At 51.8% G+C, this 22452-nt stretch overlaps 1 long non-coding RNA gene across 1 annotated transcript; it reads right to left on the bottom strand.

Annotated features, from left to right (window-relative positions):
* Positions 1-567: 567 nt before the first annotated feature.
* Positions 568-9762, bottom strand: LOC138682986 (uncharacterized). The gene is made up of 3 exons (XR_011322793.1): positions 9732-9762; positions 9301-9355; positions 568-703 (listed from the first exon to the last, which is right to left on the bottom strand). It is a non-coding gene; the product is annotated as an uncharacterized lncRNA (long non-coding RNA).
* Positions 9763-22452: the final 12690 nt, after the last annotated feature.

Here is a 22452-nt window from a genome sequence, read left to right on the forward strand (position 1 = left end):
TTAGTTGCTGGCTGGGGTTAAACCACGACACTTGGTCTACCTGCCTGAGCGGGTAGGGAGGCCAGGTCTACCCCTCAACACCGGTAGGGAGGCCAGGTTTACCCCGCACGCATGGTTAGGTAGACCAGGTTTACCCCGCCCACTCGGGTAGGAAGACCATGTCTACCCCACCGGCGCTGGTCGGGAGGCCAGGTCTACCCTGCACACGTGGTTAGTGAGGCCTGGTGTACCCTGCCCTTGCCAGTAAGGAGGCCTGGTCTACCCGTCCCACTGGAAAAGAGAGGCCAGGTCTACCCAGCCTGCGCGGTTAGGGATGCCAGGTCTACCCCACCCATGCAGTTACTGAGTACCGGAACCCCTACTGGTGCGCCGGGGTACACCTGCTGTCCCTACTAGTGTGCGGGGGTAGACCCGCCCTTCCTACCTGAGCCTCCACGTTAGGCCCGGTATCCCTACCCAACGTGCCGGGGTACTACCGGTTCCCCCACCAGTACTCCGGGGTAGTACTGGTACCCCTAAACAGTGCTCCAGGGTTGTACTGGAACCCTTAGTGTTGCACCGGAGTACACCTGTTGTCCCTACGGGCGCGCAGTGTTAGACCCAGCCTCCCTACCTGACCCTCCAGGGTAGGCCCGGTATCCCCACCTGATGCTCCAGGGTAGGCCTGGCACCCCTACCCGATGCTCCGGGGTAGTACCGGTACCTCGACTGCCACTTAGGGGTACAACTGCTGACCCTACTGTTGCTCCGGGGTACGGTATCCCTACCCAACGCTCTGGGGTAGTACCGGTTCCCTCACTAGTACTCCGGGATAGTAATGGTACAATCACCGGTACTCCAGGGTAGTACGGAACCCCTACTGGTGCTCCGGGGTACACCTGCTTTCACTACAGGCACGCAGGGTTAGACCCGACCCCCTACCTGACCCTCCATCGTAGGCCCGGTATCCCTACCTGATGCTCCGGCATAGGCCTGGCGTCCATACCTGATGCTCTGGGGTAGTACTGGTACTCCCCACCGGTACTCCACAGTACTATCAGTAAACCCACCGGTACTCCAGGGTAGTACCGGAAGCCCTACTGGTGCGCCGGGGTACACCTGCTGTCCCTACTAGCGCGCAAATGTAGACCAACCCTTCCTACCTGACCCTCCGCGTTAGGCCCGTTATCCCTACCTGACGCTCCAGCGTAGTACCGGTACCTCTACTGGCGCTTAAGCGTACACCTGCTGACACTACGGGCGCGCGTGGGTAGACCCGGCCTCCCTACCTGATGTTCCAGGGTAGGCCCGGTATCCTTACCCGACGTTTTGGGGTAGTTACGGTGGCCCCACCGGTACTCTGGGGTAGTACCGGAACCCTTACTGGTGCTCCAGGGTACACCTGCTGTCCCTAATAGCACGCAGGGCTAGACCCACCCTTCCTACCTGACCCTCTGCATTAAGGCCCGGTATCCCTACCCGAGGCTCCGGATTAGAACCAGTTCCCCCACTGGTACTCTGGGGTTGTACCAGAACACTTTGTGATGCGCCAGAGTCCACCAGCTGTCCCTACGGGCGCACTGGGTTACACCTGGCCTCCCTACCTGTCCCTCCAGGGTAGGCCCAGTATCCCTACTGGACGCTCCAGGGTAGTACCGCTACCCCCGCCGGTACTCCAGGGTTGTACTGGTACCATTACCGGTACTGCAGGGTAGTACCGGAACCCCTACTAGTGCTCCGGTGTACACCTCCTTTCCCTAAAGGGCACGCAGGGTTAGACCCGGCCTCCCTACATGATCCTCCAGGGTAGGCCCAGTATCCCTACCTGACGCTCCGGGGTAGTACCTGTACCCCCCACCGGTACAACGCGGTAGTATCAATGCACCCACTGGTGCTCCGGGGTTGTACTGGAAATCTTATTGGTGCGCTGGGGTACACCTGCTGTCCCTATGGGCGCGCAGGTTTAGACCCGGCCTCCCTGTCTGACCCTCCAGGGTAGGCCCGGTATCCCTACCTGATGCTCCGGCGTAGGCCTGGCGTCCCTACCTGACCCTCCGGGGTAGTACTGGTATTCCCACTGGTACTCCGCGCTAGTATCGGTACACTCACCGGTACTCCAGGGTAGTACCAGAACCCCTACTGGTGCGCTGGGGTACATCTGCTGTCCCTACTAGCGTGCGGGTGTAGACTCACCCTTCCTACCTGACCCTCCGCGTTAGGCCCGGTATCCCTACCCGACGCTCCGGGGTAGTACCGGTACCTCTACTGGCGCTTAAGCGTACACCTGCTGACACTACGGGCACGCATGGGTAGACCCGGCCTCCCTACCTGACGTTCCAGGGTAGGCCCGGTATCCCTACCCGACGTTCCGGTGTAGTTCTGGTGCCCCCACCGGTACTCTGGGGTTGTACCGGTACCATCACCAGTACTGCAGGGTAGTACCGGAACCCCTACTGGTGCTCCGGCTTACACCTGCTTTCCCATGGGTGCGTGGGATTAGACCCACCCTTCGTACCTGACCCTCCGCGTTAGGCCCGTTATCCCTACCCGACGCTCCGGGGTAGTACCGGTACCTCTACTGGCGCTTAAGCGTACACCTGCTAACACTACGGGCATGTGTGGGTAGACCTGGCCTCCCTACCTGACCCTCCGGGTTAGGCACGGTATCCCTACCCAACGTTCTGGGGTAGAACCAGTTCCCCCACCGGTATTCTGGGGTTGTTCTGGAACCCTTTGTGATGCGCCGGAGTACACCAGCTGTCCCTACTGGTGCGCTGGGTGAGACCCGGCCTCCCTACCTGACCCTCCGTGTAAGGCCCGGTATCCCTACCTGATGCTCCCGGGTAGGCCTGGTGTCTCTTCTCAACACTCTGGGGTAGTACCGCTACCCCCACCGGTACTCCAGGGTTGTATCGGTACCATCACCGGTATTCCAGGGTAGTACCGGAACCCCTACTAGTGCTCCGGGGTACACCTGATGTCCCTATGGGTGCGCGGGGTTAGACCCGGCCTCCCTATCTGACCCTCCGCGTTAGGCCCGTTATACCTACCCGACACTCCAGGGTAGAACCGGTTCCCCCACTGGTACTCTGGGGTTGTACAGGAACCCTTTGTGATGTGCCGGAGTCCACCAGCTGCCCCTACGGGCGCACTGGTTTAGACCCGCCCTTCTTACCTGACCCTCCAGGTAGGCCTGGCGTCCCTACCTGACGCTCCGGGGTAGTACCGGTGTAGGGTTCGGCATTCGGAAGATCTCGTGATGTCACGGAAAGACGGAGGGTTAGTCGCAGCCCTATGACATATCTGTAATCCCGCCTACCCTTGTTAGTAGAAAAGGAATTAACTGCGCAATAAAAGGCGGAAGTTGGCGCTCACACTGTGTGTGTTATCTGTCTCTTTCCCTGGTCCGGGCCGACCAGTGATCTAATCATGGCACCTTGATATGTGGCTAACGCTACATAATGGTGACCCCGACGTGATTGGTCACACTAGGCAATGATGAAGCTTGCGCAAGCGATTGAGGTATTGAAGGTATTGGTTGATGAGGTGGGTGCCCACGGAACGATAGGGAGGGGCCCCACGGGCGAATGCATCCTATGGATGTGGCGCCGGGGATGCGTTTGGTTCTCCTAGAAAGTTTTAAGCCCCCCAAAATGGGGAGAGAATCGGGAGCTTTTGCTCCAAACTGCGCTCAGGGGCGAGCGCGGAGCTGCAGAACGATTACAAACTTGGGGAAAAGTGGAGAGGGTGGTCGTGGCAGGACGGAAGGCTGGGGCGTGCTGGTTGGCGGAGCGAGCTGCTTTGTTTGCGGATGAAGCGCCGCCTCAGGAACAGCGGGAGACAGTGCCCCCAGGGACAGTAAGTCAGACTCAGACGGAGTGGGCGGCCGTGGAGCGGGCTTCACAGAGCGGTCCATCTCTGATTGAGGGCATGGATGCGGAGGGTACGGCAGAGACAGAGGTTTTTCCTGTAGTGGCGGCACCAGCGGGGACGGATGTGCCCCCTCCGCAGTATCCATGGGGGGGGTTGCGGCGGGTGGTTCAGGGTGACTCGGGGGAGTGCCTCTTGGACTGGGTTCCAGGTGGGGATGTCGGGGGAGATTTATACCATCAGTTGAGAGAGTGGGAGGAACGGCCACCCGCAGAGGGGATAACTGGGAGGCAGTGGGGGTTGGAGACTGTGGCAGAGGAGGAAACACCCCCCCGTGGGGGGAATCAGGCGCCCTTACCGGGAGAGCAGACTGAGCCTTCTGAGCCTGTGCCTGCTGAGCCGTCATCTGCACCCCCTCCGGCGCTTCCTCCGGCCCCTCCCTTGGCTCCTCCTTTTCCGCCCCCCCACCCACCCACTTGCAGCGGCGCGTGTCAGCTGGCCATGGAATGGCCGCCACCAGCCGCGGCTGGCCCCCGGGCAGAACCTTCCGCTCCCCCGCCACCGCCCTTTCATCCATCCCGCCTCTCGGAACCAGAGACGGTGAAACCAACTGCGCCCACGATAGACGCGGAGCCGCCTGCAGTAGTCGCTGCGGATGAGAGGGAGAGGCATTGGAGGGGAGTAATAAAAAAAAAAATGTCCTTGTGGATGGGACTATGCTCCAAGCATTACCATACCACCAAGAATGCAGGAAGAAGGGAAACTTTACACTGAGCGCCAAGGCCCCTCGCGCGATGACACAAATGCAAGGGGTTTGGGCTGCCGGCCCTCAGGCAGCCTTGCAACCACCAGATCCGCCACTGCAGGAAGCTCCGGAGTGGACGTGGAAACCGCGATACACATTCAACATAAAGGGACCATTGAGGTTTGGGCTTAGTGCATCTTTAATGGGGCAATCTTCAACAGCTCTAAAAGGAATTCTGGTAGTCCCAGGGCTTATTGATGCAGATTATTGTGGGACTGTGAAAATTATGATTCATGTTTTAATCCCTCCTGTTTCTATTCCTAAAGGTACCAGAATAGCACAATTAGTTCCATTCAGGTCGTGTGTTCTGAACCCAGGTGAAGTACAACGTGGAGATGGTGGATTGGGCTCCACAGGGAAACCGCAGGTCTCAGAGCTGTGAATGCAGTGATGCACAGTATGGGAGCCCTGCAGCTGGGTTTGCCATCTCCAGTTATGCTTCCAGAAGAATGGGATTTGTTAATTATAGATCTAAAGGATTGTTTTTTCACCATTCCCTTGCACCCAGATGACGCTGAATGGTTCGCCTTTTCGGTACCATCGATTAACAAGGCAGAGCCCTATAAGAGATACCATTGGGTCGTGTTACCGCAATGAATGTGCAATTCCCCCACGATGTGTCAGGTATATGTGGCCTGGGCATTAGAGCCTGTAAGAAAGCAGTTTCCTCAGTTACATTTTGATAGCGGGAAAGAACTTGCCACAGGATGAAATTTTAACTCAGTTGCAGGACATCTTAAGCCATCGCCGAGTAATAATTGCTCCTGAAAAGGTGCAAAAGGCAGCACCTTGGAAGTATTTGAGGTGGCACATAGATGCTGGCAATGTTAGAAATTTCAACGGTACATGATGTCCAGAAGCTTGTGGGAGATATCCAGTGGGTGCGGAATCTTTGTGGTATCACTAATAATGATATGGCCCCTCTGGTAGAACTCTTGGGTACGAGCACACGTGCAGATTGATACCTATCCTGCTGCCATGTGGGCTACGGCACAAACTGGAGAAAAGGCCTTACATACTGAATGACATCTTCACGCTTCTTTTGCAGTGCTGGGTATGCCTAAAGAAATTAAGACGGACAACAGCCCAGCCTATGGTTCTACACGATTTGCTCGATTTTGTAATTTGTGGGGAATTCACCATGGTACGGGTATTCCACATCTTCCCACAGGACAGCGTATTGTCGAACGGGCCAACAAACCTTAAAGAGCATGCTGCAAAAACAAAAGGGGGGAACCCAGGGCTTACTCCCAGAGGAACGATTGGCCAAAGCCTTATTTGTGCTAAATTATCTTAGATTGACAGGTGATCACAAAGACCCACGAATGGTAGTGCATCATGCTCTTTTACAGGCGAAAAGGACTCAACAAAGTACAGGAATCATGGTAATGTATAAGGACCCAGAGTCCGGGAAATGGTGCGGACCAGCAGAAATAAAAGTTATTGGGAGAGGGTATATGTGTCTGCTTACAGATCGAGGCCTTCGCTGGATCCCGGCTAAGTGGGTCAAGCCATGGCTTCGCACTGATGCTGGACCTGGAATTGTCCCAATGGCAACTGACACGGCACTGGCGGGTGCTGGAGCCACTGATCCAACAGATTCTGACTAATAGAGTATTACACTTTAGAGGACTAGCAGACATTGAGTCCTTCAGGGAGGTTTTTAGAACAGCGTGCCTTATTGTATATAGAACTTGCTTTAGGTAAAAAGTGTGTTAAGCGTAATTTGATTAAACATAGTGTGATTACGGGAAGACAGTGTGGGGTAAATGTAAAAGTTAGTTAAAGCCAAAATTAGGGGTAAGGTCTATTTCCATTAATAACCTGGGAATGAGGTTGATTGTGTTTCCACAGATTCAGGACTCCTGTTGAATTTGCATGATCATCATCATCTGGAGCATCATAGATGGTGTGGCAATATGAATACCACCTCAGTCAAAAACTAATGTATAGGTCACCTTGGTTAACATAACAGGTCAAGATTCTCTGTGCATTGCAACCGCATCACAAAGCCCATGAACCAATAGACAAGATGGCTATGACTCGTGTAGCGCACCTGGCCAGCAAGCGCATGCGTCATAGATTGCAACTGAGGCGGACTTTTGGCACCCGCTGGCTACGTGTGCTAAAACCCGTTCCTCTGCAAATGTATAAATACCGGGATTTTCCAAAGAGCATCGGGCTGGTGTATTGTAAGGCCATTGTTGCCTCTGTGGGGACGCCCACGGAAAGCTGGCACCTACAGATTGCTGGGCTGAGTTCGTGGAGCAAGATGGCACAAGAATGTATGGATGGTTCATCTTCCTCATAGTCCTCATGGTTCGGGTCATTAGGGATAACGGGTTGGCTCAAAGAATTATGGGCATTATTGTAGTTATTGTGATTTTAGCTATTGTAATAATTTTACCTTGTTCAGCTTGTTAAGTAGAAATGGCATCCCTTATAACAGCACCGGCCAGGCCATTGTAGAACGAGCACATCGAACCTTAAAGACCCTGCTCGATCGGCTTAGGGAAGGGGAGCAGGAGGAGCCCTCCTGGTTACAGGATAACACACCTGTTCTCCGTACACAACGTCTTCTGTTAACTGCGCTAACTTCATTAAATCAGACAGTTTGGGGGGACCTGTAACAGACGGCGGCGCAACGACATTTTACGAGCACGGAAGACAAAGGCGCCTACCCGTTGGTCCGCGTGCGTGACCTTCAGACATGCCAATGGGATGGGCCGTTTGAGCTGCGTTGTCTCGGGTGAGGGTACGCCTGTGTACAGACACCTGAAGGGCTACTGAAATGGGTTCCTAGTCGTATGGTTCGTCCTGCCCTAACCTCATAGTGTTTGAGTGTTTTTTCTTACAGATTGCTGTCATCCTTTCCTGGCTTGTGACACCTTGGGTATCTGCTACAAATTTCTGGCAGTGGATGCAAAACCAATTGGTGGGCCTGATGCGTATGACATCCCTCTCAGAGCCCATCAATACGTGCCTTTATGGGATCCGGCTGTCAGAGCTCGCAGCCAGGAATCTGGGTGCCCCAGACAGTAAGCCTTAACATCAGCGTACCAACGATAAACTTTAATAGAAGTAATTCTTTCCTAGCCTTAACTTTCCATTTACCACTTGTGTGAATTCTCTGTAAAGGAGCTCTTTGCTCTGCAAGGTAAATGGGACATTTACGTGTGTTTAAGATACAGTGTTTCAACTTAGTTGTAGAAATATGCTTATGCTCATAGTACTTTACACAGTTATTTCTTTACGTGGAACTGTTCATAACCATAGAAGCTAGCTAGTCATAGGGAGGGGAGAGATGTAGGGTTCGGCGTTTGGAAGATCTCGCGATGTCATGGAAAGACAGAGGGTTAGTTGCAGCCCTATGACGTATCTGTAATCCCGCCTACCCTTGTTAGTATAAAAGGAATTAACTGCACAATAAAAGGCAGAAGTTGGCGCTCACACTGTGTGTGTTATCTGTCTCTTTCCCTGGTCCAGGCCGACCAGTGATCTAATCGCAGCACCTTGATATGTGGCGAACGCTACATACCGGTACCCCTACTGGCGCTTAAGCGTATACCTGCTGACACTACTGGAGCGCGTGGGTAGACCCAGCCTCCCTACCTGACCCTCCGGGGTAGGCCCGGTATCCCTACCCGATGTTCCGGGGTCGTTCTTGTGCCCCCACCGGTACTCTGGGGTTGTACCGGAACCCCTACTGGTGCGCCGGAGAACACCAGCTGTTCCTACGGGCGCGCTGGGTTAGACCTGGCCTCCCTTCATGACCCTCCGTGGTAGGCCCGGTATCCCTACCTGATCCTCTGGGGTAGGCCTGGCGTCCCTAGCTGACCCTCCGGGGTAGTACCGGTACCCCCACCAGTACTCTGCGGTAATATCGGTATACCCACCGGTACTCCCGGGTTGTATTGGAACCCTTACTGGTGCACCAGGGTACACCTGCTCACCCTACGGGCACGCGTGGTTTGACCCTCCCTTCCTACCTGACCCTCTGGGTTAGGCACAATATCCCTACCTGATGCTCCGGGGTAGTACCAGTACTCCCACCGATACTCCAGGGTAGTACCGGAACTCCTACTGGTGCGCTGGGCTACACCTGCTGTCCCCACTAGCGTGCGGGGGTAGACCCACACTTCCTACCTGACCCTCCGCGTTAGGCCCGTTATCGCTACTCGACTCTCCGGGGTAGTACCGGTACCTCTACTGGCGCTTAAGCGTACACCTGCTGAACACTACGGGTGCGTGTGGGTAGACCCGGCCTCCCTACCTGACCCTCCGTGGTAGGATCGTTATCCCTACCCGACATTCCGGGGTAGTTCCTGTGCCCCCACAGGTACTCCGGGGTAGTACCGGAACCCCTACTGGTGCGCCGGGGTACACCTGCTGTCCCTACTAGCGCGCGGAGGTAGACCCGCCCTTCCTACCTGACCCTCCGTGTTAGGCCCGGTATCCTCACCCGACGCTCTGGGGTAGTACCGGTACCTCTACTGGCGCTTAAGCGTACACCTGCTGAACACTACAGGCGTGCATGGGTAGACCCGGCCTCCCTACCTGACCCTCTGTGGTAGGCTCTATATCCCTACCCGACGATCCGGGGTAGTTACGGTACCCCCACCCGTATTCCGCGGTAGTATCGGTACACCCACCGGTACTCCCGGGTTGTACCGGAACCCTTAATGGTGCTCTGGCGTACACCTGCTTTCCCTATGGGTGCGCGGGGTTAGACCCGGCCTCCCTACCTGACCCTCCGGGTTAGGCCCAGTATCCCCTACCCGATGTTCCATGGTACATGGTTCCCCCACCGGTACTCTGGGGTTGTACTGGAACCCTTTGTGATGCGCAGGAGGCCACCAGCTGTCCCTACGTTCGCACTGGGTTAGACCAGGCCTCCCTACCTGACCCTCCAGGGTAGGCCCAGTATCCCTACCTGATGCTCTGCAGTAGGCCTGGTGCCCTTACCCGACATTCCGGGGTAGTACCGGTACTCCCACCGGTACTCCGCAGTAGTATCAGTATACCCACCGGTACTACCGGGTCGTACTGGAACCCTTACCTGTGCGCCGGGGTACACCTGCTGACCTTACGGGCGTGCAGGGTTAGACCCGCCCTTCCCACCTGACCCTCCGGGTTAGGCCCTGTATCCCTACCCTACATTCCGGGGTAGAACCGGTTCCCCCACCGGTACTCTGAGGTTGTACCAGAACCCTTTGCGATGCGCCGGAGTACACCAGCTGTCCCTACACGTGCGCTGGGTTAGACCCGGCCTTCCAACCTGACCCTCTGGGTTAGGCCTGGTATCCCTACCTGATTCTCCGGGGTAGTACTGGGACCCCCACCGGTACTCCAAGGTAGTATTGGAACCCATACTGGTGCGCCGGGGTACACCTGCTGTCCCCACTAGTGTGCGGGACTAGACCCGCCCTTCCCACCTGACCCTCTGGGTTAGGCCCGTTATCCGTACCCGACGTTCCATGGTAGAACCGGTTCCCCCACCAGTACTCTGGGGTTGTACCGGAACCCTTTGTGATGCGCCAGAGTCCACCAGCTGTCCCTATGGGCGCGCTGGGTTAAACCCGGCCTCCCTACCTGACCCTACAGGGTAGGCCCGGTATCCCTACCTGATGCTTTGCGGTAGGCCTGGCGCCCCTACCCGACGTTCTGGGGTAGTACCAGAACTCCCACCGGTAGTCTGCAGTAGTATTGGTATACCCACCGGTACTCCCGGGTTGTACTGGAATCCTTACTGGTGCGCCGGGATTACCCTGCTGACCCTATGGGCGCGCGGGGTTAGACCCACCCTTCCTACCTGACCCTCCGGGTTAGGCCCGGTATCCCTACCTGATGCTCCGGGGTAGTACCAGTACCCCCACCAGTACTCCGGGGTAGTACCGGAACCCCTACTGGTGCGCCAGGGTACACCTGCTGTGCCTACTAGTCCATGGGGTAAGACCCGTCCTCCCTACCTGACCCTCTGGGGTAGGCCCATTATCCCTACCCGACGTTCCGGGGTAGTTCCGGTTCCCCCACCCCTTTGTGATGCGCCGGAGTCCACCAGCTGTCCCTACAGGCATGCTGGGTTAGACCCAGCCTCCCTACCTGACCCTCCTGGATAGGCCTGGTATCCCTACCTGATGCTCCGCGGTAGGCCTGGCGCCCCTACCCAGCGATCCGGGTTACTACCGGTACTCCCACCGCGGTAGTTTTGGTATACCCACCGGTACTCCCGGGTTGTACCGGAACCCTTACTGGTGCGCCGGGGTACACCTGCTGACCCTACAGGCGTGTAAGAGACTGTGTTGATTTGCTGACTTGACATCGCTGCCTCCTCGACATCCTGTCGTTGTAGGGGGGTACGCACAAGATGTCCCTGAAGAAAGCCACCACATCTGCGCCTGCTGAGCTGTGCTTGCCCACAAGCAAGGTGAGAAACCACCATCAGCACCTGGGCATGCGCCCATGGAGGAACAGGGGGTGGCACACAGGATACGGAGTTCTGAAGAAATGGGTGGACCTTTCAGAGAAATGGTGCGGACTGGAACTAATAAAAGAACTGTATACTCCCCTCTCGCTCACACGCGAAAAACCCAGACTTGGAAGACACCTGAAGGACTGTAACATCTGGATTAGAAGGAGAAGCACCTGACTGGGAGCTGAAGAACCCAACCCTCCAACACCGGCGTCGGAACCCACTCAGCGGGACGTTGCTGGCTTCGTGGTGGTGGTAACTAGTCTTGCTACCTCTCTTCCGTTCTTTTGCTTAGGTCTGTCTCTTTCCCTTCTTCCTCACTCTGTTCTATCACAGTTATTGGTTGTTGTGGGAAATAAAAGTTGTAAGGTTGTACAGCATTTGACCTCGTTTGTGTCTTAATCTCGCTCTCGGGATCATTTAACAACCCTCCCCGATATTGGGTCGGGACATTTTAATTGGTGTCAGAAGTGGGATCCCTAGAGATGAGAGTGCTGTACTACTTTGTTGTTGAACTTTTGTGTTAATGTGTAGTCTGGCTCCCGAGAGTGAAAAGGGGGAACTAGTATATTCACGCGTGGCCCTCTCAGGACGTAATCCTCCTTTAAGTTAGTGTGTGGCTTTGAAGTTTGTGCTCTTGAGAGTGAGAAGGGGGGAATTCGGAACTATTGTGAGACCCTCTCAAGACGTTACCCCCTTCTAGTGGTGTTGATCTGTGACTGGATACTGTGCCCTTCTGAGAGGGAGACCCTCTCAGAACGCAGACCCCCTCATTTGCGTTAGAGAAAATGGATGCTCGGGAAACTGTTGGTGTTTGTGATTCTGCGCCCTCACGGGTTGAGGGAATAGAGAAACTATATGATCTTTTAGAAGACTACTGATCTTGCCCCTCAGTCCAGGGACAAGATTGGGTGAAAAAGCACTGGTTTCAACCACAGAGTGTGGTGGATAGGATAAGAATCTTACAGAAGGAAGCTAAGGTTAAGAAAGGGAAAGGAAAAGCTATAATTTGTGCGGTGCTGGGAGCGAGTCTGGCAGCCACGATGGAAGAGAGGAAGCAAAAGTCTGGTCAAAGTGATATGATCAGAAGTCTGCAGGAACAATTGCAAGAAAGCAAACAGTTGCTGGAGGAGGAAAGGAACCTTGTTAAGGTTTTAACGAAAGAATTGAAGAAGCAACTGGCGAGAGAGATGGAGAGAGAGGTGGAGGTAGAAACGCCGCCTGCGGAGAAAAGGACACAGCAAATCTATCCTCAGGGGGATTTGCAAAGGGCAAAGGAGACCTTAGAAAGCCCCCCCACGTGTGTCCAGTGATTAAAACAGGGTATGTGTATGAGGACAGTAGTGATGACCGTCCTCAGGTAATCACTAAAGAAGCCCCATATACAGCAACTGAATTAGCAAAAGTGAGGAAAGATTTTTCAAGGATGGCAAAGGTATCTGAGACAGAGTATGTGTGGAGAGTGTCTTTGACGGGAGGAGATGGAATCTTATTGTCAGAGAAAGAAGCTGAAGGATATTGGGGTCCAGGTGTGTTTATAACAACTGGCAATCACCAGGCCCCATGGTCACTGACAGAGAGTTGCGTACTGGGCTGGAGGGCTGAACCCCACGGAAAGGGGAGATCCCCTTGCCATAACCGGCACGGTGGATCAGTTAGTGGAAAGTGTGCAAAAGGCGGCATGTATCCAGATGATGTATGACCAGGAGCTCAAGCCCCATCAGGGCTCCCCGATGATGCTGCCTGTGGACCCAGAGAGGATGAGTATATCTCTGAGACCAATTGGGATCCAACTGCGAGGGACAATTCTAAACACCCTCAATGGAGAAAGGACTAGGTCCACTCTGGAGGGGAGGATGTCCCCTGACCTTCGGCAGCCAGGGAGAAAAGTGTGGACATGGGGAGAGGTAGCTCAGGAGTTGACTGACTTTGGGAGAATATTCGGCCCTGTTAGTGGACCTTCTCAAAGAACTGAAAACAAGATCATACGGCGACTTATTGGGTGGCTATTAGCCCCTGGAAGACAGAGGCCCCTAAGTCGACAGGGACTGTGGCAACTAGGGCATCAGAAAGGCATTCCCCGGGACTTGATGGATGGGCTCTTGACCCAAAGATTGGAGGAGCTTGTGCAGAACTGGTCAGGGCAAAAGGCTGTTTCCAAACCAACCCCTAGTGCCCCACCCTTGATAAACCCTGAGGACAAATTAACTAAAGAGGAGAAGGTGGCGGGAAACTAGATCCTCCGCTCCCTGAAGGTGAGGGGGGAGACGGAGGGTGGATGTTTGTTAGACAACTCACCTGCAATACAAAAGGAGATTTACTGATTACTATTGCTGTAGGACCAAAGAAAAGACCGGTGACCTTTTTAGTTGATACTGGGGCACAAATTACCGTGCTAAGGCGGACTGAAGCAGAACGATGTGGGATTTCGGCTCCATCTAAAAATCTGATTGTCTTAAATGCTTTTGGGAAAACCCAATCCGTGCCCATGACTCCGGCAACCCTATGGTTGCCAGGGGAGGAAAACCCGGTCAATACCATGGTGGCCGTAGGATCTTTCCAGATGAACCTTTTAGGTATAGATGTTCTGAAGGGTAGACAGTGGCGTGACACCCAGGGAAACTCATGGTCTTTTGGTGTCCCTCAGGTTAGGCAGTTAGCCGAAACATCCGGCATGGAGGTGCGTCTATTGCAAGTGGCACCTACCCTTCCCCCTTCCAAACTGCCGCTAACAGCTGCTGTACCAAATATTGCTGAATTGATAGCTGCCATTCAGGAACAATCCCACCCTGTCATGGCAACGATCGATGTTAAGGATATGTTTTTTACGGTCCCTTTACAACCTGAGGACCAGGACCATTTTGCCTTCACCTGGGAAGGACAACAGTACACCTTTACACGACTGCCCCAAGGATACAAGCTGGCTCACCATGCTCTAGCGCAAGAGTTGGAAACAATTCCCATAAAAGCAGAGGTAAAGATCTATCAATATATGGATGATGTGCTCATAGGAGGAAGGCAGGTAGAAGAAGTTAGAGAAACCCAGAATGACATCATCACCCATTTGGAAAGTATAGGGGTGACAACTCCACCTGAGAAGATCCAGACTCCTTCAAGTGAGGTAAAATTTTTAGGAATCTGGTGGAAGGGAGGCATGACGTGTATCCCACTGGATACCCTTTCCTCTCTTGATCAGATCCAGATGCCAGAGTCAAAGAAAGACTTACAGCATGCACTAGGGTTGCTTGTGTTTTGGAGGAAACACATCCTGGACTTCTCAATTATTTCTAGACCCCTGTATGACTTGTTGTGAAAGAGAGCTCAGTGGGAATGGACTCAGGTCCATGACGAAGCTTTACAGTTGTTGGTGTTTGAAGCGAATGCCTATCAGGCCTTTGGTCCCATTCACCCAACTGATCAAACTGAGTCAGGATTTGCCAAGACTGGACTGTCGATCCATTTGTGGCAAAAGGGTCCAGAGGGGCCTGTTTGGCCCATTGGGTTTTATTCTCGTAGCTTTAAAGATGCAGAAAAAAGGTATACGACTTGGGAAAAGGGTCTATTTGTAGTTAGTTTAGCTCTGAGAGAAGCCGAACGGACCATCCGGCAACAATCTATAGTGCTCAGAGGTCCATTTAAAGTGATCAAAGCAGTTTTGGCAGGAACGCCACCCCCTGACGGGGTGGCCCGGAGAGCCTCTGTGTGAAAGTGGTATGCACAAATAGAACACTACTGCTAAATCTTTTCTGTATCAGAAGGAGCCGCAAAAGTGTTAAATATACAAGATGAGGTAAACCCAGACAGAGACACCTCCGGGCTTTTACCTGTAATAGAAGTAGCTCCTCCGTCTTCTGGACAATTGCAAAATGTCTGGTTCACGGATGCCTCGTCGAAGCGAGAGGGAAAAATTTGGAAATATCAAGCTGTGGCACTTCCAGTAGATACCAAGGAACAGATCATTACCAAAGGGATAGGTAGTGCACAAGTAGGAGAACTAATTGCTGGGTGGAGCGTCTTCCAGCACAAGGCTCAATCTGCTTCCTCTGTCTATATCTATACTGATTCTTATGCTGTGTTTAAGGGCTGCACTGAGTGGCTTCCATTCTGAGAACAAAACGGGTGGGAGGTCAACAGGATACCTGTATGGCAAAAGGAAAAGTGGCAAGATATTCTCGCCATTGCCAGACAAGGGAAATTTGCAGTAGCATGGGTAGCATCTCACCAACCAGATGATGCCCCGGTGAGCCAATGGAATGCTAAAGTGGATGAGCTGGTCTGGCTAGCTCTCCTACAAAGCACCCAGATAGTGGAAAATTGGGAACGCCTGTTAGAATGGCTACATGTAAAACGGAAACATTCAGGAGTCCAAGACCTCTATTGTGAAGCACAAGCCCGAGGGTGGCCAGTTACCAGGGAAGAATGTAAAACCTGTGTGTCCTCCTGCGAACAGTGCCACGCCCGTTTGGAAAGACACCCACTGGAGGGTGGCCCCCTGCATTTGAGAGAGGGAAAAGATGCCTGTGAAAAAATTGGTAAGATTCATACTAGATGGATTGTTCCCTCTTTCTAACCTGAGAAGCGAAGTTGTTCTTGTTTCACTTTCAGGAAGAAGCAAGCAACACAGACATACCCACAGAAGAAGAGAAGCAGACACGATGTTATTTCTGATTATGTTATGTTGGAGATTTACCTATGAAGGTGAAGGGAAGCCAATTCCCCCACCTCCCCTTATCCCATATGATTCCTATAAGGATAACAAATCTGTTTTGTTAGAAAGTAGCCCATGTCCCCATTCAAACATGGAATGTTTGAGACGGTGATCTATGGTCTTGGTTACCTGGAGCACCATGGGTAAAACGGCTTCTGTTTTACCTGTTGTGTGCATTTGTCGCTTTGATGTTTGTGCCACGTGCTATTCCTTGTTTTATTCAATTAATCCAACATGTCGTATTGAATATGCAATTTGTATCTGTTGCTTCGCCTGACGGTGTAAAACAGATTCGTGTCGTTTGCCAATCAAAGCGTGCGACTGTATCAATTGTTTAGGCACATGCGCTTTGGGCTGGGCGTGTGGAACTGCGTAAATGCCCCTTCTCAGGTTAGTCAGACCACCATTCTTATTAGCTCCGCAATCAGCCAAAATGTGGACCCTACTTACACTTTACTTTGTGGCAGTTGTTTTGTGGGCTTTTGCAATAAGTATGTGTTTGACTTGTAAGTGTACTGGGTGGCTTTGGCATTTTATGGCAGCTGTTTTGTTGGTCTTCGCTGTATTTTTCTTTGTGGTATGCATGTATGGGTCTTGTAAGGGTTTGTGTAAACCATCTTGTAATTGCACTTGTTCATGTGGACGACCACCCTCTCCCCCTCCCCGTTCTGGAGGACCAGGAGCACCTTCTTAGGCCCGGACGGGGACACATTTCAGTAGATATTGTTATCATTGTTGTTATCCTATTATGTGTTTAGGTAAAATAGTGTTTAAGCATTGTTATATAAGGTTACTGTTTATTTGTTCTAATCTGGAAATTTGTAGAAAAGCCTCTAGGCCCAAAATAAGGAACAGCTTTCCCGCCGCGCATGCGGACTCCAACGCCGGCAAACTGCATGGACCACTAGGACTGACACCATTTTGTAGCATACTGCTGGCAAAATGACCGAGTATGACTACGTGTTCGCATTGATTCCAATTTATTATATAGCCTTTGCTTTAATAACGGTTATCTTAGTTGTTCTTTTAATGCTTCTCTTTTGTCCTTGTAGCTGTCCACCATGCGAACGGCCATTGTGGGTTTTTTATTGACTTTTTGTAACCCTGAGATATGTTTTAGTATTGTAGAGTTAGTTAAATTTATAATTGTTAATTAATTGTTATGGTATGTTAAATAGGTGTTGTTAGTCATTAGATGCTGTTGTTTAACCTATTTAGAAATGTTATAAGTAAGATAAGTGTTATGATGTTGTTGGTCATCCATGTTGTTGCCTAATGTAGAAGTATTGTAGTAACATAGAATCCAAATCGTCTTATCTTGACCTTTGGTTTTTGTTTTTGCTGCATTATGGAAATCTGTTAACTTGGTTATATCGTTGTAGCATGCACCTTTTCCCTCTTTCTCTCTCTATACCTTTACTTTCTATGCCACCACGAGGACAGCAATGTCGAGCCACGGGGTGGATGTAAGAGACTGTGTTGATTTGCTGACTCGACATTGCTGCTGCCTCGACATCCTGTCATTGTAGGGGGGTACGCACAAGATGTCCCTGAAGAAGCCACCACATCCGTGCCTGCTGAGCTGTGCTTGCCCACAAACAAGGTGAGAAACCACCGTGAGCACCTGGTCATGCGCCCATGGAGGAACAGGGGGTGGCACACAGGATAATGAGTTCTGAAGAAATGGGTGGACTTTTCAGAGAAATTGTGGGGACTGGAACTAATAAAAGAACTGCATACTCCCCTCTCGCGAGCAGGAAAAACCCAGACTTGGAAGACACCTGAAGGACTGTAACATCTGGATTAGAAGGAGAAGCACCTGACTGGCAGCTGAAGAACCCAACCCTCCATCACCAGCGTTGGAACCAACTCAGCGGGACGTTGCTGGCTTCGTGGAGGTGGTAACTAGTCTTGCTACCTCTCTCCCGTTCTCTTGCTTAGGTCTGTCTCTTTCCCTTCTTCCTCACTCTGTTCTATCGCAGTTATTGGTTGTTGTAGGAAATAAAAGTTGTAAGGTTGTACAGCATTTGACCTCGTTTGTGTCTTAATCTCGCTCTCAGGATCATTTAACAACCCTCCCCAATATTGGGTCGGGACAACTGCACCACACAGCTTGGTTTCATTGGCAAACTTGCTAAGGGTGCCCTTGGTCCCACTGTCTATGTCACTGATGAAGATGTTAAACAGTGCCATTCCCAAAACTGACCCCTGAGGAATGCCAGGTTTTCCCCCTGCAGCCCATGGAGGTTAACGGTGGAGCAGATATCCACCTGCAGCCCATGGAGGACCCCACGCAGGAGCAGCAGGATGTACCCAAAGAAGGCTGCAACCCCCGTGGGAAGCCTGCACAGGAGCAGGCTCCTGGCAGGTCCTGTGGGGAGAGGAGGCCACACTGGAGCACATTTGCTAGGAGGACTTATGACCCCGTGCTACAGCCACACTGGAGCGTCCTGTTCCTGAAGGACTGCACCTTCTGGAAAAGACCCATGATGGAGAAGTTCATGGAGAACTGTCTCCTGTGGGAGGGACTCCACGCTGGAGCAGAGGAAGAGTGTGAGGAGGAAGGAGCGGCAGAGACAACGTGTGATGAACTGACTGCAACCCGCATTCTCCATCCCCCTGTGATGTTTGGAGGGAGGAGGTGAAGAATTTGGGAGTGAATTTGAGCCCGGGAAGAGAGGGGTGGGGGGAAGGTGTTTTAAGATTTGGTTTTATTCCTTGTTACCCTACTCTGATTTGATTGGTAATAAATTAAACTGATTTCCTCCAGTCAAGCTTGTTTTGCCTGTGAAGGTAATTGCTGAGTGATCTCCCTCTCCTTTTCTTGACTCACGAGCCTCTTGTCATATTTTTCTCTCTCCATTCAGCTGAGGAGGGGGAGGGATAGAGCAGCTTGGTGGGCACCTGGCATCCAGCCAGGGTCAACCTGCCACACAAGTAAAACATTTCCTTCCCTTTAAATTGTTTCCTTAATTTCTTTGTTGCTTCATGTTATTTTTTGACATTTTCTGCACCTTTCTATCAGAATCAGGCCTATAACATTAAATACAATAGGTTTGTGTCTCACATGGAGTTCAGTGCCCTAACACACTCCCTGCCCAGGACTGTCCTTGCCACTGCTCACCCTTTCACACAGCCAGTCACACTCTGAGGTGTTCAGCTCTCTCAACTGTTACAGAGAAGATGGATGGCCATCTTCAGTGAAACGCTCTGTTTCTGCGTGGCCAGCATCTTTGTGTTACCAGTGCTTCTGGAAGGACTCCCTAAATCAGCAAGACACACTCCCTTCACATTCCCTCCGGGGCACATGAATTGTCCCTGTCTTTTAGGTGAAGAAAAGGACAAGATTGCCCTTACCCAACAACAGACACCTCAGCGCAGATGTCTACATCTAATGGAGTTGTCTAGACTTCCCTTTGGAATAAATGGAGAGATTGTCTCCACCAAGAAGCCTGGAGATTTCCTGGTGACCAGCTAAATGCTCCAGAAGGGCGCCCTGGGCCACATTTCCAAGTACCTTATAGGTACATCTGTAACCCTGGGGCAGCTCAGACAGCAACAGTCTCTGTACGTGGACAAATGAATCCAGACCTGAACGTAGGTCTTTCAGTCTTGAGCTGAAACCTACTGAAACGTTATTCTAGGCAAGAACTGAAACCAATCTTCATTTTCAGAGTGTCAGATATTTTGGCTTAGTTCTTATAATTATTTTTTTCTTTTTATTTTTTCATTTGGAAGGACCACATGAGTCCACTACAGTAATTTCCATCTGCCAACATATTAAGATGGAGTTGTTCATCAAAATGCTTTTACTACCACTGCTGAGTGGAAAAATTTTGTTCTGAAAAAATACTATATCTATATTGACGTATTTCCCATCTCTTCTTCAGCCTCTCCTTATTTTGTCTTTACAGAGAACTCCAGAGAACTCCAGGTAAACATTTATTGAGTAATTAAATGTGGGAGATATTTCTGGGCATCACCTAGTTCCCCTCCCTGACCCTACTCAATGAAGGGCTCCCCTCAGTTATGTCTCATCCACAAACATGCTGAGAGTGAACTCTGTCCTATTGTCCAGGCCATCACTTAAGATGTCAGACAACATTACCCCAAGCACTTCTCTCTGAGGGATACCTCTAGAAACTGGCCACCGGCTGGACTTTCTAACAATGATCATTATGTTCCCTGCAGTTGCCGTGACATTTCAAAGACAAAGGACAGCAGCCTTGCAATGACACCAGCCATTTTCCCCAGCACCCTTGGGTGCATCCCCTCTGGACCCATGCACTTGCCTGTGTCCAACTGGCACTAGTGTTCCCCAGCTGCATCTTGCTCTCCCATGGGTGAAGCTTTGCTACCACAGAGGTTGCTAGGAGTCTCAAGGACCAGGGAGACTTGGGGGAAGATCTTACCAGGAAAGGAGTAAGGAAGTGAGGCCATGAGATCCTCAGCCTCTTCCATGTCTGTGCAAGGCCCTTTTGGACAGCACTGCAGGTTAAAGTAATTGAATCTTGCTTGGATTGATCCGTACCTCACTGTCAGGAGGGGATCTTGGGCCAAATTAGCCTCAGATCCCTCAGCTTCTCCTCACAGGCAAAGCGCTCCAGCCCCTGGCTGTCCTGAGGGCCCTTTGCTAAACCCACCCCAGCTTGCCAGTATCATTCCTGAACTGGGGATCTGAAAGCTGGATGGAGTATTCCAGAGAATTCCTTTCCCTTGACCTCCTGGTTGTGCTCCTGGTCATACAGCCCAGGATGCTGGTGGCTTCCCTTGCTGCCAGGGTAGACGGCTGCCTCCTGTCCAGCTCCCTGCCCACCAAGACCTTTCCCACAGGGCTGCTCCCAGGCAGGCATCCGCAGCCTGTGCCATTGCCAGGGTGAGTCTCCTGCAGGGGCAGAAACTGCCATTTGTCCTTGTGGGATTTCATGAGTGTAATTGACAGGGAACCAAATTGTTCCCTGACATTGTGTAATTCGTGTTGAATTAAAAGAAGACAATAAGGCTTACATACCAATCGGGAAGGGGGAAGAGACATATTGAAATTTAGCAGATGCCTTGTGTAAATAACAAGGCTTGCTTCAATAGTGCGTAAAGGTCACGGGAAAAGGGCAATGGCTATAACTTACTAGCTAAGGAGGGTAAAGAACAACAGCTATAACTTACTAGATAAGGAGGGAAAAGACAACAGCTACAATTTACCAGATAAGGGGATTAATTCTGCCAAGACTGTACTTCTCCACATCAAAAGACATTCTACATCAAAAGACACTCATCCTTGAGAAGATGGACCGAATCTGCCTAGTAACAAACCTGCACGAGTGAAGAAAGAGGAAGCAGGACAAGGCAGAGACTTACAAGAAAGGGGTGCATGAACTGTATATAAGAAATGTAACTATAACATAAAGTTGTGAGCCATTGGTAGAGCGCGGACTCCCCGGCCGCCCAGCGCTGCTTGCTTGCTATTCTCAATAAATATATTGTTATATAAAAATTGGCTCTGTCGGTATATAACAATGAGGTTCCTGCCAATACATGCTCTCCTCCTCCTTGAACCCCTTTCCCTGAGCAGAGAGGCCTGGGAGACCTTTTCAGTAAAGACTCAGGCAAAGGCGGTATTGAGTCCCTCAGGCCCATTAGTGCCTGCTGTTTACTAGATCACCATGCTCTTTCAGAAGCAGCCCTGCATTTTCCTTGTCCAGCCTTGATCTCTAACACAGCAGCTGAAGCTCTTGCCTTTGCTCTTGACTTTTCTTGCAGCCGCCAACTCCAGGTGGTCATCCCCTGGCAGCTGCTCCGTGGCCCCTGTCAGTGTCCTGTCCTGTGTTGGGCCAGCCCCGCTGCCTCACACGTGCTCCCACAGCCCCACTGTGCAGGCACAGCATGGCAAAGGGTGTATTCGGTGTGAGGAACAGTTTCTCTTGCATGAGCCCCATGATATCCCTTTGTGCCCTGTCCCCCTTCTGTTCCTCTTCCTTGAGATAGCCTCTTCCAGGTCCTGGAACCTCTCCAGCCCTATCCACATCCCATGTGGGGTTTTGCCAACAACTGTGCTCAGGGGTCTGTCACGGTCTGCAGAAGGAGAGAGGCTGAGCAGGGCTGGCCATTCCCCCAGTGCAGGCAGTGAGCCCAACAGGAGGAGGGAAATGGCTGTGCACCAAAACTCACCCATAAACCTGTGCTGAGTTGCCAGTGCTGGAAGTGGCCAATTAGCAAGGCCACCAGTGAAAGCTCACTCCAGTCTCACTCTCTAAATCATCACCCTATGCCCATCTCCCCTCTGCCCACAGAGAACCTCAGCATAGCAGCACAGACTTGTAGGGGGGCAATTTCTTCAGCCTGTTCCTGACCTCAGCTTTTGGAAGAAGAGACCAAGCTCCAGACACCAGAACTAAGAAAATCCCCTTTTGTTACAGAGACGTGACAGGGGAGGCCAGCTGTGCCATCGTGCCAGACACATGTGCAAAGACTTCTGGGTCAGACAGGCTGGATTCCTGCCTCTGGGCAAGTGGAGCAGATGCAGACATCACTGGGCAACTATGATTATCACAGATAAAATACCCAAAGCACAGGAGGTTCCCCAGATACATTGGAAATCACTTGTGAAGAGACACAGGCAGC

This window comes from Haliaeetus albicilla, chromosome 30 (genome assembly GCF_947461875.1).
Source record: "Haliaeetus albicilla chromosome 30, bHalAlb1.1, whole genome shotgun sequence".
Lineage (NCBI taxonomy): Eukaryota > Metazoa > Chordata > Aves > Accipitriformes > Accipitridae > Haliaeetus > Haliaeetus albicilla.